Below are 17,525 nucleotides of genomic sequence, written 5' to 3' on the forward strand. Positions count from 1 at the left end.
CAAAGAAGCCCTCCGGGCGGTCTCTACCATCTCCAAGACAGTGGAGTCGACATCGGCGATGGAGTCGGGCTCCCATAGGGGCTCTGAGGATGGGGCGTCGGAGGGTTCGGGCAGTGGCGGCCCCGTGCCACCCCATGTCACGCCTGGGACTGCAGATGACTTGTTAGACGAATGATCCTAATTCCTCTCCCGAAGTGGTATTGTATATGTTGATGTGTTCCTGATCTGTGTTTGGGGAGGAGACATGTATCCCGGGCGGGCAGGGAACTGTTGGGCGGCGGCCTCGTACGCTTCGTGGCTCCTGCCATTACCGAGGTGGGGATGTGGGACACCTAAGGCATACTGGGGTGGGCCGGTCGGGCGGCATATGTAGCTCACAGTCTGTTGGAAGTCGCGACGAGCCCCCCCCCTATCTCACACCTATTGTGAGACTCTGGTAGTTACCAGAGGCTGTTCTTCTTGGGATTTTTGCTTTTGGATGGGTTTCTACAGTTTGGGGCCTATTCTGGGGATGGGTGGGACACAGGTTTGTTGGGTGGTCTTAGGGCTCAGGTTTTTGGGGTGTTGTCAGTGTGCCTGGAGTTTTTTCTTTACTCAGAACTGTACTTGCTATTGTGAATGGGGACCTTACCTGAGCTGAAGTGTGTGACCTGGAATGTGCGGGGACTGAATTCCATTCTGAAACGTCACAAGGTGCATGCCTATCTTGTTCGTAGGGGGATCCAGGTAGCCTTCCTGCAGGAAACCCATGTTGACCAGACGGAGGGGCGGGCTCTGCAGCGCAGGTGGCGGGGACAGCTGTTTTACACTGTGTACTCGGCCTTTGCAAGGGGAGTTTTGATCTGGGTGAGAGCGGGGGTTCCCTTCCAACCCTTGGTGACAGTGGTAGATCCTGAGGGGAGGTTTGTGGCTGTACAGGGCCGACTGGATGGGAGGGACGTAACGCTCTGCAGCGTCTACGCCCCGAATGTGGAGCAGCCTGCCTTTTTCACGCGCTTATCCGGGAAACTGGCGACAGTCCTGGCTAATACGGTCCTACTAGGGGGGGATTTTAACTCTGTGCTGGATGTGGAATTAGACAGGTCTCACCCACCACTGGCGCAAGCGGCAGCTCACAGGCTAGCAAAGTGTAGGAGAGAGTGGCAAAGTAGCTGGGGCCTGGTCGATGCGTGGCGTACTCAACACCCTGCTGAGAGGGATTTTTCCTTTTACTCCCCCCCGCATGCTCTGCATGTTCGCCTTGACAGCATTCTCTGCTCGCCGGACGCTCAGTGTTTGGTCCGCCACAGCGAATACCTGGCTAAAACGATATCCGATCATAACCCTTGCTTGGTAGTGGTCCAATGGACGCGGCAACGCCAAGCTATCCCGACGTGGCGGTTGAACCCATTGGCGCTGGAGGATGCGGCGTTTAAGGCTGATGTACGCACTGGGGTGGAAGGCTATTTCGCTGCTAATGAGGGCACGGCATCGAGTAGGGCGCTGGAGTGGGACGCCTTTAAGGCGGTAGTTCGGGGAGTCTGTATTTCGGCTACCCCGGGAGTCCGTAAGACCCTCCTGCAGGACGTCGCGCTAAGCGAGGATCGCTTGCGCACGGAGGAACGACGTAGTCACACGACTCCTGAGGCTCACGGAGCGGTTTCGGTCGCGCGGGAGGAAGTTGAGTCAACGATGGAGAAGCTCCGCTGCTTTGACTATAAGGAGTTTCTTATTAGAGCTCATGCTGAACGTGACAAGGTGGGCTCCCTGCTGGCCTGGCTGGCTACTCCTGGGACCCGAGGCACTCCGATTGTAGCTTTGGCTACCCCAGAGGGGCACATGGTTTACACTCAATCGGAGATCAACACCCAATTCTTGGCATATTATGCACACCTTTATAGGAGCGAGATGTCGAGTGCGCCTGTGGAGCTCGATGAATTCCTATTAGCGGCGCGGCTTCCCCGGCTCGACCCGGATCACGTGGACCGCTTGGGCAGGGATATCACCGAAGGAGAGATACGTGTAGCTATTAAGCACATGGCTCGCCGCAAGACCCCTGGCGCGGATGGTCTACCGATTTAATTTTACGCAGCCTACGCGGATGTGTTGATCCCGCGGTTGCAGGCGGTATACCGGGAGGCCTGGGACACCGGGGCTTTACCCACGACCACTCGCGAGGCTTTGGTGATACCTTTACTGAAGCGTGGCGGCGATGCCGGCTCTCGCTCGGCCTACCGCCCTCTATCCATGCTCACGACGGACTACAAGATTCTGAGCAGGGTTCTCGCGACGCGGCTTCTGGCTCACATGCGCACTTTGGTGCACCCCGACCAGGCGGGCTTTATTCCCCAGCGCACCACCGCCATCTGTGTGCGTCGGCTGCTTCGGGTAATGGGGGGCAATGTTGACGGCCTCCCTGATGCCGCTGTCCTTTCGATCGACACCGAGAAGGCCTTTGACAGCGTTGAGTGGCCGTATCTGCTCCGGGTACTGGGGGCATTTGGACTGGGTGAGCGGTTTGTGAAGTGGACTGCCTTGCTTTATGCCGCGGCCACTGCTCGAGTCAAGACAGGCGCTACCATCTCCGCCGCGTACACGGTTGGTCGGGGGACGCGACAGGGATGCTCCTTGTCCCCTCTACTATTCGTGCTCGCTATAGAGCCTTTGGCAGCTCACGCCCGTATGAGCCGAGCTTACGAAGGTCTTCCACTGAGAGGTGATACCCATTACATCTCCCTCTATGCGGACGACTGTTTGCTGTTTTTAGCAGACACCGACGATTCCCTGCGTGGGGCCGAACGCTTGCTCTTAGATTTTGGCCACCTCTCAGGACTATGAGTCAACTGGGGGAAATCTTGTCTCTTCCCGCTGGCACCAAGGACAGATGACTCCCAACCGGAGGGCGAACTGCGGTGGGAGTACCATTGCCTCCCTTACCTAGGTACACACATCTATCATTCCTCGCTGGCCCTCCTAGAGGGTAACATCGACACAGCAATCCGGAATCTGCGAGGCTGCATGGGATTCTGGCGGACACTACCTCTATCGGTCACGGGGCAATTGGCGTTACTGAAAATGGTAGCACTTCCCCGTTTATTATATCTGTTTCGCACTTTACCAATATGGATCCCGGCGTCGGTTTTTAGCGGACTCCGCTCCCTAATCTCCGGGTTCATCTGGGGATCGGGTAGACGGCGCGTTGCGCTGGCCACGTTGATGCGTCCCAGGGCAGATGGGGGACTTGCGGTCCCGGAATTTGAGTGGTATTACCTGGCGGCGCAGCTGCAGTGGCTTACCCAGGCAGTGGCCTTACAATACCGGGGCCCAGAGGGGGTACTGGGCAGACTGTTTCCCAGACATGTCATCTCCTTTATAATCCCGGGCCAGAAGCTGGACCTTATCCAGCTCCCTCTGGAGGAACGTACACTTCGTAGCTGTTGGCTTCGTTGCCATAGGCGCTCCGGTACCGCTCGCCCATATGCCCCTGAGATCCCGCTGGGGATGTGCACGGCCTTCCCGCATGGCAGTGACTGGTCTGCGCTGGCAACCTGGGAGGACCTCGGTTTGCAAGTGCTAGGCGATCTTTACAAAGATGGTTCGCTGCTCACATTTCAGGAGCTGCGAGACGCTTACGACCTCCCAAGAGGTGACTACCTGCTGTACGCCGCGCTGGTGGCCAGTATTCAGAGACACTGGAAGGGAGGGCTCGCCGAGCCACCGACATCCGAGTGCTGCCAATATGTGGTCATGGCGGCTGGTACTTACAAGGCCGTCACCTGCCTCTACCGGAGGCTATCGACTGAAGCCCTACAGCCCATGGATGGGCTGAGAGCCAAGTGGGAATGTGATATTGGGCGACCGATTCCTGAGTTGACGTGGCCGCAGCTAATGCGACGGGCATGGAAGGGCACTAGGAACGCCAGGTTCCAATTGATCCCGTTTTTTACTCTACACCGGGCGTACCTAACACCAGTTAAGATTTCGCACTATTTTGAGGGCGCATCGTGGCTCTGTCCTCTGTGGGACGGCGGGAGCGGATTTTGCACACATGTTTTGGTCCTGTGGTGAACTGTCTGGTTACTGGGAAGCGGTGATGGCCTGCCTGAATGCTGTCACGGACCGGCAGATAGACGCGGATATGGGCGCTTGCTTATTGTTATGGTTCCCTCACACCCCCCGTACTCGCGTTACTAGTAAGTTTTATGATTTGGGCCTGATTCTAGCCAAAAGAGAGATCACCATGCACTGGAAATCCAACCAGGGTCCCAGCTACTTGCGTTGGAGGGCCGCTCTGATACGATGGGCGAAGGCGGAGAGCGCGTTGCGGCTGCAACAGGCCAGGCGCCTAGACAACGACAAGGCCTTAGAGGTGGCTAGAGCGTGGGAGGCCTTGGTGATAGCACTCCAGCTGCCTGAGAGCGAACCGAGTGAAGATGAGGGAGCAGCAGCACCGTAGAAATGATATTTTAGTGGGTACCCCACTTCCAACGAAGCACACAATTACCACACGTACGACAGGGGTTCTGAGAGATTGGTTCCCCCATTGACACGCACTACTTACCTTTTTCCTTTTATTCTTATCAGGGAGGTGACTTTCTGTTGGTTAACAGCTCACTGAGGGAGGACAAAGGCACACTGACGGGGGGGTGGGTCACGGGGCGGGAACTGTTTCGGGGATTGTTATATATAAAAGGCTTCATGTAAGAGACGCATTATCATCCTGGAATGTCATTTATCGCTGCATTATTTTGCCGACTGTACTAATCTGTTATCAAACTTGATTGCCAATAAAAATTGTTTTTACAAAAAAAAAGAGCTCCTTTTCAGGTGAAAAGGGCAGGATTCTTGGATACCTGACATGGAGCTGATATTGCAAATAAAAGCCTTAGAGATAACACCAACCTATGGTACTCTGATAGCTTAATATCCCAACCATGTTTTATGGGCATGCGTTATATTCATTCATCCAGGTAAAATGATTAAGGAAGTACTGGATAATCTACTGTTTGATGATGAATCTAAGAAAATAGTTATGGTCTTTCAGGATGACATACCATTGAGAACAGTACTGGAACTAAGGATACCCACATCAGGTAGAGCTTTTAATTCTGTCGAGAACGCAGATCTTTCCCAAGTGCCAGACACTTTGTGGACTAAGAGTAACTTATTCGTACTGCTACTCAATTCAGAATTAATTTAAAGGAACGTGCTATCCTGCCTAGGGTGAGACTGTATCCCCTTTCCAAAGAAGCAGATGAGGGCGTATTCAGGCATTGCTAGAGCAAGGAGTAATTTACCCTGGAGAGTCTCCTTGTAATACACCTTTTTACCTGGTTAAGAAGTCCAAGGGAAATACTTGGTATATGGTTCTAGACCTGCGCCTCAGAACAATGTACCATAATTCCCAATTGTTCCTCACCCTTCCATTATTTTGACAAATATTCCCCAGGATGCTAAATGTTTCTCTGTCATAGATCTCACAAATGCTTTCTTTCGCATCCCTCTCCATCCAGTCAGTCATTATTTGACAGCGTTCTCCTATCCCGAGACTCAGTATTTGTATTCTTGTTTGCCTCAGGGGTATTATGAGTCCTCTAGCATTTTCAACAGAGTGGTGAAAAATGACCCATCAAACTTTCAGCATGACAGTACATTGTTGCAGTATGTCGATGACATATTAATTTGCAGTCCTCCAGAACAACAGAGTAGGAAAGATACCATGTCTCTTTTGGTTATTCTCGCACAGCGATGATACAAGATGGAGAAAGACAAAGTACAGTATTGTTAGGAGGTCCATTACCTAGGACAGCTATTCTCCACTTCTGGTCGATGAGTAACTCCTGAGCAAGCAGCATCCAGACGTCAAATGACTGAACCTGAAACTGTTATGGGAATGCAGAAGTTTCTTGGCCTCTGTAACCATGTGAGATTATGGATCTTTGATTACAGCACTTTAATAGCGCCTTTGCTGGCTTTTATTAAATAGGCAAATGACAGAAATGAAAAGATAACGTGGACCCCAGAAATAAAGGAAACTTTAAAAAAATGTGTGACAGATGACGAATACCCCAGTTTTGGAGACTCCTGATTACACCAAGGAGTTTTATCTCCTTTGTCATTGCAATGGTCGTGTTGACAGCTGTCCTTATGCAAAGAAATTCACTTAGGACACAAACCCATTGCATACCCTAGTGGACAGTTGGATTTAGAGATGAGAAGTCATTATCCTTTTGAGCAAACCGATGCCACTGCAGCTTTTGCAGTATAGAAGAGCACCCCCATTGTTATGGTATCGCCTGTGACACTCTATGCAGAACATGCAGTGATTGCTATTATTCAGAAGGCTAAGACTACTTTACCTACACAGAGAATGTCCGTATACTGAATTATACTGTCACTACCATCCTTTAAAGGTTGTGAAGTGTCATATGGTGAATTCTGCTGCATTTTCTGCTCATTCTATATTAATTCAACTCTGAGGATGATGCACATAACTGTGCAATGTATATTCGTAATGAACTAGTCAAGCAACAGAGGATCCTATTCTCGGCAGCGTTGTCTATTTTGTTAATTTGTTCTCTACTATTGAAAAGGACACAGGAGTAAAACACACAGGTGCGGCACTTGTCAGGGCACAACAACATGACTCAGACACACTCCACATAGTAGAGCATGCAACACTACCAACACATTATTCTTCACACGCAGCAGAATTGATAGCAGCTGTTAATCAAGGGATAGGAAAAGTCAACACAATGTATTCAAATTCAGCCCATGTAATCACCACTGTGCGTTATAGCATTATGAGATTTAGCAGGAGAGGCTTCCTTAAGTCAGATTGGAGTTCTGTTATGCATAGGATTCTCTTAGAGTCTTTAATAGAGGCACTTGCTTTACCACAAGCAGTGGTAGTTGTGAAATGTGCGTCACATACAAATGGACAAGATTTTGTTTCACAGGGTAATACATTCGCTAATTGGGCAGCTAAAGATGCAGCTGGACGCACACTCCTGTCTGTGCAATCAAGTTCACAACATGTCCTTGTTTTAGTGGCACGGACTGCCACACTGTCTGAGTCTGAATCAAATGCCACACATATAATGTTACACCTAATTATGCTGAGACAGCACATTTACATCTTCAAAAGTTACAGGAAGCTGCTCTATTGCATGAGAGACGGTTATGGAAGACTAGAGGGTGCTCCCATTCAGGGGATGATTTTATTTATAGTCATAAATCTACAGGCAAACCAGTGATGCCTCCAGCTTTACTTATGATAGCTCTTGATCAATTGCATTTACCAGCCCATATCTTGAGAGATCATTTGTCGATGCAAATACAATATTGGTTTGTTTCCGATTTGCAGGACATACTTACCATGTACCTTCATGAAGGTACTGTTTGTCAACAATTCCCTCCGAATCTCACATTGAAGGTGAGAAATTCTACTATCCCACAACCACAGGCTCCTTTTATAGCTCTTCATCTTGACTTTGTGGACATGATAGGTGCAACAACTATCGGTATTTCATAATTGTGGTTTGCCCTTTTTCTCTTTGGGTTGAAACAGGACTTAGCGTCTACTGAGATGCTAAGTCAGCTGCTACAAGATCTGTAATGTGATTCCCCGCTGGGGAATTCCACAAGGGAGAAGCTCTGGTAACGGCACACACTTTGCCAATGCAGTTTTCACACATCTTACGACAATGCTAGGGATAGCGCATAAACTATCTTCTGTTTATCATCCCCAGAACAATAGCATTGTTGAGCACCTAAATGTAAATGTCTTACTGAAGAATAAGATCAGCAAGCTATGCGCTGCTTGGCTTAAAAAGTGCTTGTATTGCTTACCATTAGCACTATTCTCCCTTAGGAACACACCTAGCTCTGATCGTCACCTGATACCCCATCAGATAATCACAGGGAGACTCATGAATACACAAAACCTGCCACTAGGAGTAAGGTACAGGGAACAGAAATTGTGAATGATGAAATGCATGTTTATCTCTCTGAACTAACAAAAGTTGCAAAGTTCATTTCTAAACAGGTAACTAAAGCAAAGGAAAAGTGTGTCACCGCTGAGACTGACCTTCCAATTGTGCATATAGGCGATACAATTTTCACGAGGAATTGTGTCAGAAAATGGAGAGACCTGACGTTTGGCAGGCCTTTTACCATGACGATGGCCACCCCCACTACCCTCAAGGTAGGTGACAGGAAGCCATCTGTCTGGTGTTCGTCTAAACCCTGCATCACGCCAAGTATCGCCAGCTATGTAAATGGAACAAGATGGGGGAAGAAGACTGTGACAATAAAAAATACCTCTGCCTTTGGACAATTTTTGTAACCAGCTAAACAAATGTTTTGCATTTTTGTTTTCTTTTTCCTTTTTGTCGCTTGATAATATTATTTCTGCTATTGCTTCTCTATAGTCATGTATATTTTATTTCTAATATCACACAACTGTAAAGGGAACTACCTACTCATACCAGTGGTTCTCATAGTATTCATTCTAGATTGTTAGATAACATGTGGTACCAACATATGTCAGACATAGGATCAGCAAGTACCAATGATTTGTGTTTTGTGAGCTCATTAATTCTTCATGCCACTGGAACAGATAGGTTACACTCAACTAAAGAAGTACCCCAAGCACAGCTTTGACTTTTACATTTTCTACCTGTGTAGGATTAAGGCCAAAATGCAGCCAACACGTTAGGATTGTTCAATTTGTAGGTAATGCTATAAAATATGACTCTTTAGCAGAAGTTTTATATATCCTTACAGACAGGCAGGAGATTAAGGATGAGATAGCACAAATGAAGAAAACAGGTCATCCTAACACTTCCAATGAATACAAATGGTCTTAGTTTAGGGTCTCTAGGAGTAACATACCCGCCCACCGAGTGTAATAGTTATTTAGAAGCAATCGCAATGGACCGCACACCGCTAGCCCCTCCTCCGGGTCGCCCCTAGGGACTCTGGCACATGGAGTTCTTGAGTGGTTCACCCCAGTGGGTGCAAGTAAGTACTTGTTGAACTGATGATCTCTAGACCCGATACATGTCCCGGGTTTTTGGATATGGCCCGAGACATGGCTCGGGTTTCGGGATAACTTCCCTCATCAGTAGAGAAAATAGTTAGGGGTGGAAGAGAAGGCCGCCAAACAACCGTCAAAGGCCTCGATGCCAGAACCGGCACGCAGGTGCGTCGTCCAGGAGCCCGTCGGCTCAAAGCTCAAGGGAGCCAATTTGTAGAAGTAATCGCAATGGACCGCACACCGCTAGCCCCTCCTCCGGGTCGCCCCTAGGGACTCTGGCACATGGAGTTCTTGAGTAGTTCACCGCAGTGGGTGCAAGTAAGTACTTGTTGAACTGATGATCTCTAGACCCGATACATGTCCCGGGTTTTTGGATATCGCCCGAGACATGGCTCGGGTTTCGGGATAACTTCCCTCATCAGTGGAGAAAATAGTTAGGGGTGGAAGAGAAGGCCGCCAAACAACCGTCAAAGGCCTCGATGCCAGAAGCGGCACGCAGGTGCGTCGTCCAGGAGCCCGTCGGCTCAAAGCTCAAGGGAGCCAATTTGTAGAAGGAATCGCAATGGATCGCACACCGCTAGCCCCTCCTCTGGGTCGCCCCTACGGACTCTGGCACATGGAGTTCTTGAGTGGTTCACACCAGTGGGTGCAAGTAAGTACTTGTTGAACTGATGATCTCTAGACCCGATACATGTCCTGGGCTTTTGGATATCGCCCGAAACATGGCTCGGGTTTCGGGATAACTTCCCTCATCCGTAGAGAAAATAGTTGGGGGTGGAAGAGAAGGTCGCCAAACAACCGTCAAAGGCCTCGATGCCAGAACCGGCACGCAGGTGCGTCGTCCAGGAGCCCGTCGGCTCAAAGCTCAAGGGAGCCAATTTGTAGAAGCAATCGCAATGGACCGCACACCGCTAGCCCCTCCTCCGGGTCGCCCCTAGGGACTCTGGCACATGGAGTTCTTGAGTGGTTCACCCCAGTGGGTGCAAGTAAGTACTTGTTGAACTGATGATCTCTAGACCCGATACATGTCCCGGGTTTTTGGATATCGCCCGAGACATGGCTCGGGTTTCGGGATAACTTCCCTCATCAGTAGAGAAAATAGTTAGGGGCGGAAGAGAAGGCCGCCAAACAGCCGTCAAAGGCCTCGATGCCAGAACCGGCACGCAGGTGCGTCGTCCAGGAGCCCGTCGGCTCAAAGCTCAAGGGAGCCAATGTGTAGAAGCAATCGCAATGGACCGCACACCGCTAGCCCCTCCTCCGGGTCGCCCCTAGGGACTCTGGCACATGGAGTTCTTGAGTGGTTCACCCCAGTGGGTGCAAGTAAGTACTTGTTGAACTGATGATCTCTAGACCCGATACATGTCCCGGGTTTTTGGATATCCCCGGAGACATGGCTCGGGTTTCGGGATAACTTCCCTCATCAGTAGAGAAAATAGTTAGGGGTGGAAGAGAAGGCCGCCAAACAACCGTCAAAGGCCTCGATGCCAGAACCGGCACGAAGGTGCGTCGTCCAGGAGCCCGTCGGCTCAAAGCTCAAGGGAGCCAATTTGTAGAAGCAATCGCAATGGACCGCACACCGCTAGCCCCTCCTCCGGGTCGCCCCTAGGGACTCTGGCACATGGAGTTCTTGAGTGGTTCACCCCAGTGGGTGCAAGTAAGTACGGGGCTAGAGGTGTGCGCTCCATTGCGATTGCTTATACAAATTGGCTTTACAAGTACCTACTTGCACCCACATGGGTGAACCACTCAAGAACGCCATGTACCAGATTCCCGAGGGGCGATCCGGAGGAGGGGATAGCGGTGTGCGCTCCATTGCGATTGCTTATACAAATTGGCTCCCTTGAGCTTTGAGCCGACGGGCTCCTGGACGACGCACCTGCGTGCCGGTTCGGGCATCGAGGCCATTGACGGTTGTTTGGCGGCCTTCTCTTCCACCCCTAACTATTTTCTCTACTGATGAGGGAAGTTATCCCGAAACCCGAGCCATGTCTCGGGCGATATCCAAAAACCCGGGACATGTATCGGGTCTAGAGATCATCAGTTTTACAAGTACCTACTTACACCCACATGGGTGAACCACTCAAGAACTCCATGTACCAGATTCCCGAGGGGCGATCCGGAGGAGGGGCTAGCGGTGTGCGCTCCATTGCGATTGCTAATAGTTATTTAGTCAATCCTTTACCACCCGATTGTGTTCGTAGGCCAGGATTTAGAGTGATTGGATCAGTTTATGCCAATGATCAATGGTATTCTTATATCAAATTTTCTTGTTGGGCCATGTCTTTATGGAATGGTACTGATTTTAGTCAGGATGCAGTGAAAAGTGTCCACATATATGGGATGATAATGTTGTGCGATACACTTGGATGGATAGTACAATGAGTCCTAAGACAGTCATGTTGTTAACGTTTGTTTATTGAGGTTTCAGAGAAAACAGCACCATTAATGTAGGACAAAATATCAACTACAGTGCCACAATGGATAAGGCTTACATTTAGGGGGCACCTCCCGACTCATAAACTGTTATTGGCAATGTGGAGGGCTGCTGTGCAATCGGTTACCACTGAACTGGAAAGGGCTCTGCACACTAGTAACTTTGAATGCCCCTGTCTTGGTAATTTCGGGAGTAAATAGGTCAATTCTACATGAAAGCAACCCAAAGACTTTGTTACATCATCACCGAAGGAGAAAAGCTGCAGAATATTATGGCACTACTACATGGAATGATGTTTGCAAAGAGTATCAGTTGTTTCATGATTCTCAGGTATTCTTCAGAAGTATTTTGTCATTTGTTCAGGAAAAGGCAACTGCTTGATGGCTTCAGATAACTCAATAGGAATAGTTGAAATTCATCAGTACCACAAAAGACGGATTTAATGCCATGAAGGAAGAACTGCATGCCATAAGAATGATAATCATGCAGCATCGTTATATACTTGACCTTATGATGGCCATGGAAGGAGGGGTATTTGCAAAGATAGGAACGGTTTGTTGTACTTATGCCCCAGCGAATTATGCAGATAATGGAATTTTGTCAAAGGTTATATATACTTTGCATAACCTACAGAGGAAAATGGTAGCAGAAGGGTGTGCCACAGACCCTTACTGGGTGATTACCTTTACTACCATCCTGGATGTTGGGTCCATTAAATGTTTAATTTCCAGCTCTTGCAGCACTGTTGTTGATATGATGTGGTATTCATTTAATTTTAGTATGTTGTAGAAGGACACTACATATCATCTAGTGCCAAGCATAAACAAAAGATTCAAGCCAAGAGTTAAAATATCAACTAGAGGGGGGAATGTTAGAAAAGAAGTTACGCCACCACAGACATCAGTAGAGAGTATCACAGAATTATATGTGGTGAAAGAGCAGTGCACGCCCAAGCTCCAAAGTGATGCAGGACAGGTGAAGGTGAAGAGTTCACTAGGAAATAGAGTGCATGATCAGCAAATCTTTGTGAAAGGAAAACCAGTGGTTGCAAGCCTAACGTAATTCATGGTGCTCAGCACAACAATTACCTACTCTATGTTCTCAGCAAATTAAGAATGTGGTTGAAGAATGGGAGCAGGAGATAGTTAGCCAAGGGTGCACAGAATCTGATGTGTTTTGGGAGCAGAGCAATAAAACATACACACACATGCATATGAAAGAAGCAAATAAATTATCTGTAAAGCATTGTTAGTGTCACAAAGAATGTGTAAAGGGAAAGGTCAGGAATATAAAGACACAGTTGATGTGATGTTTTGTAACAAATATGTAATTATTGAGTAAACTATTTTGCCCTTTTGTATGAGACATTGTTTGTGTGGCAATTTTAGGGGCTGCCTGTGAGAAGCCATTTGAGACCAGCTGTTTACCTGTGTGGAGATAGCTACTCTCCCTGCCGCAACAGTAAACTTGCTTTTACCTTACCAAGAGGAGTCCTGTGTTTTTTAATTACAGTTTCCCTGCATCACCCAAGCTGTTGAGCACATTGACAGGCTGGGTGCTGCCAAGTTTTTCAGTACCTTTCACTTGATGTCCGGGTACTGGCTGATTGCCCTAACAAGATAGGTTGGCCTTTTTTTTATCCCAACGGGCCACTTTCAATTTCAGTTTATGTTCTTTAGATTGAAAAATGCCCCTTGCCACCAGAGGTTGGTTAATATGGCCCTGGTGGAGAAGGAAGCATTCTGTGCTTATTGATTTCACACTGCTTACCTGGACGACATGCAAAACAACAGTTGATGGACAGAATGCAGAACAATGTCATACATTCACCCCAGTACAGAGATCTGGGCCTAAATCCATAGTTTTTTTGCACTCCACACCACCCCAGTTCAGACATGGCCATATGCAAATCAGCCTTGACCCTGTGCCTCATGGGAACAGTCCAGCCCGAACTGCCAAGCCATGTCTTTCCTGGACCAGAATCAAGCATCCTAGGACCGGTTTCTGGCTATCAGCCGTCTTCAGCCAGGATAGCTTGACTCCAGTGGTGTGGAGAGCATGGGACTCACGTCTGAGCATACCCATCCCACTCGGGGTGACAAATGCAAAACAACAGTTGATGGACAGAATGCAGAATAATGTCATACATTCACCCCAGTACAGAGATCTGGGCCTAAATCCATCGTTTTTTTGCACTCCACACCACCCCAGTTCAGACATGGCCATATGCAAATCAGCCTTGACCCTGTGCCTCATGGGAACAGTCCAGCCCGAACTGCCAAGCCATGTCTTTCCTGGACCAGAATAAAGCATCCTAGGACCGGTTTCTGGCTATCAGCCGTCTTCAGCCAGGATAGCTTGACTCCAGTGGTGTGGAGAGCATGGGACTCACATTTGAGCATACCCATCCCACTAGGGGTGACAACTGCAAAACAACAGTTGATGGACAGAATGCAGAACAATGTCATACATTCACGTCCGTACAGAGATCTAGGCCTAAATCCATCGTTTTTTTGCACTCCACACCACCCCAGTTCAGACATGGCCTTATGCAAATCAGCCTTGACCCTGTGCCTCATGGGAACAGTCCAGCCCGAACGGCCAGGCCATGTCTTTTCTGGACCAGAATCAAGCATCCTAGGAGAGGTTTCTGGCTATCAGCCGTCTTCAGCCAGGATAGCTTGACTCCAGTGGTGTGGAGAGCATGGGACTCAAGTCTGAGCATACCCATCCCACTCGGGGTGACAAATGCAAAACAACAGTTGATGGACAGAATGCAGAACAAGGTCATACATTCACCCCAGTACAGAGATCTGGGCCTAAATCCATCGTTTTTTTGCACTCCACACCACCCCAGTTCAGACATGGCCATATGCAAATCAGCCTTGACCCTGTGCCTCATGGGAACAGTCCAACCCGAACTGCCAAGCCATGTCTTTCCTGGACCAGAATCAAGCATCCTAGGACCGGTTTCTGGCTATCAGCCGTCTTCAGCCAGGATAGCTTGACCCCAGTGGTGTGGAGAGCATGGGACTCACGTCTGAGCATACCCATCCCACTCGGGGTGACAAATGCAAAACAACAGTTGATGGACAGAATGCAGAGCAATGCCATACATTCACCCCAGTACACAGATATAGGCCTAAATCCATCGTTTTTTTGCACTCCACACCACCCCAGTTCAGACATGGCCATATGCAAATCAGCCTTGACCCTGTGCCTCATGGGAACAGTCTAGCCCGAACTGCCAAGCCATGTCTTTCCTGGACCAGAATCAAGCATCCTAGGACCGGTTTCTGGCTATCAGCCGTCTTCAGCCAGTATAGCTTGACTCCAGTGGTGTGGAGAGCATGGGACTCACGTCTGAGCAGACCCATCCCACTCGGGGTGACAAATGCAAAACAACAGTTGATGGACAGAATGCAGAACAATGTCATACATTCACCCCGTTACAGAGATCGGGGCCTAAATCCATCGTTTTTTTGCACTCCACACCACCCCAGTTCAGACATGGCCATATGCAAATCAGCCTTGACCCTGTGCCTCATGGGAACAGTCCAGCCCGAACTGCCAAGCCATGTCTTTCCTGGACAAGAATTAAGCATCCTAGGACCGGTTTCTGGCTATCAGCCGTCTTCAGCCAGGATAGCTTGACTCCAGTTGTGTGGAGAGCATGGGACTCACTTCTGAGCATACCCATCCCATTCGGGGTGACAAATGCAAAACAACAGTTGATGGACAGAATGCAGAACAAGGTCATACATTCACCCCAGTACAGAGATCTGGGCCTAAATCCATCCTTTTTTTGCACTCAACACCACCCCAGTTCAGACATAGCCATATGCAAATCAGCCTTGACCCTTTGCCTCATGGGAACAGTCCAGCCCGAACTGCCAAGCCATGTCTTTCCTGGACCAGAATCAAGCATCCTAGGAGCGGTTTCTGGCTATCAGCCGGCTTCAGCCAGGATAGCTTGACTCCAATGGTGTGGAGAGCATGGGACTCACGTCTGAGCATACCCATCCCACTCGGGGTGACAAATGCAAAACAACAGTTGATGGACAGAATGCAGAACAATGTCATACATTCACCCCAGTACAGAGATCTGGGCCTAAATCCATCGTTTTTTTACACTCCACACCACCCCAGTTCAGACATGGCCATATGCAAATCAGCCTTGACCCTCTGCCTCATGGGAACAGTCCAGCCCGAACTGCCAAGCCATGTCTTTCCTGGACCAGAATCAAGCATCCTAGGACCAGTTTCTGTATAGCAGCCGTCTTCAGCCAGGATAGCTTGACTCCAGTGGTGTGGAGAGCATGGGACTCACATTTGAGCATACCCATCCCACTCGGGGTGACAAATGCAAAACAACAGTTGATGGACAGAATGCAGAACAATGTACATTCACCCCAGTACAGAGATTTGGGCCTAAATTCACCTTTTTTTCGCACTCCACACCACCCCAGTTCAGACATGGCCATATGCAAATCAGCCTTGACCCTGTGCCTCATGGGAGCAGCCCAGCTCGAACTGCCAAGCCATGTCTTTCCTGGACCAGAATCAAGCATCCTAGGACCGGTTTCTGGCTATCAGCCGTCTTCAGCAGGATAGCTTAACTCCAATGGTGTGGAGAGCATTGAACTCACGTCTGAGCATACCCATCCCACTCGGGGTGACAAATGCAAAACAACAGTTGATGGACAGAATGCAGCACAGGGAGCAGGGGATAGTTAGCCAATGGTGCACAGAATCGGATGTGTCTTGGGAGCAGAGCAATAAAACATACACACACATGCATATGAAAGAAGCAAATACATTATCTGTAAAGCATTGTTAGTGTCACAAAGAATGTGTAAAGGGAAAGGTCAGGAATATAAAGACACAGTTGATGTGATGTTTTGTAACAAATATGTAATTATTGAGTAAACTATTTTGCCCTTTTGTATGAGACATTGTTTGTGTGGCAATTTTAGTGGCTGCCTGTGAGAAGCCATTTGAGACCAGCTGTTTACCTGTGTGGAGATAGCTACTCTCCCTGCCGCAACAGTAAACCTGCTTTTACCTTGCCAAGAGGAGTCCTGTGTTTTTTAATTACAGTTTCCCTGCATCACCCAAGCTGTTGAGCACATTGACAGGCAGGGTGCTGCCAAGTTTTTCAGTACCTTTCACTTGATGTCCGGGTACTGGCTGATTGCCCTAACAAGATAGGTTGGCCTTTTTTATCCCAACAGGTCACTTTCAATTTCAGTTGATGTTCTTTAGATTGAAAAATGACCCTTGCCACCTTTCAGAGGTTGGTTAATATGGCCCTGGTGGAGAAGGAAGCATTCTGTGCTTATTGATTTCACACTGCTTACCTGGACGACATAGCTGTCTACAGCTCCAGCTGGGAGCACCACAGGTTCCATCTCCTGGAGGTGCTTCAAGCTCTGCAACCCGCATGATAATCAAGGCCAGCAAGTGCAAGATCAGGCAAGGTTTGGTGGTGTATCTGGGACATCTTGTGGGTAGGGGCATGGTCCAGCCTCAGACTGAGGTGAGGGCCTTCTTGACCCTCACCAGTTACCATAGGAGGTTTATTAATGGCTTTTGCAACATTGTTGCCCCCTTAACTGAGCTGACTTCTAAGAAGCAGTCCAATAAGGTGATATGGACGGTGGTATGCCAGAAAGCCTTTGACACACTCAAGGAGGCCATGTGCAAATCACCTGTGCTGAAGGTCCCTGTGTGTGCAGTTTTGACCTGGCAAAATAAACCTTTTGCTTGGCGCAAACCTTCGTTTTTAATACATATAGGTTTCCCCTAGGGTGTCCATAAACCGTCGTTGGGGCAGGGTGTGGTCTATTTCAAAAGTTGGGCATGCACTTTTAAGGTTTACAAGTCCTGTGAGTAAGAATCTCCTAAATTAATTTTGCACTACTGCAAGGCCTCCCTCTCCCATAAGATAACATTGGGTTACCTTATTACATTTATCAAGTGCTAATTTTCAATTGGAACAAGTAGGAATGTCTTGTCGAGTTTGGTAACTAAAGAATTGTAATGTAAACCCCTCCTTAATGATAAAGTTGG

This window comes from Lissotriton helveticus, chromosome 2_1 (assembly GCF_964261635.1).
Source record: "Lissotriton helveticus chromosome 2_1, aLisHel1.1, whole genome shotgun sequence".
Lineage (NCBI taxonomy): Eukaryota > Metazoa > Chordata > Amphibia > Caudata > Salamandridae > Lissotriton > Lissotriton helveticus.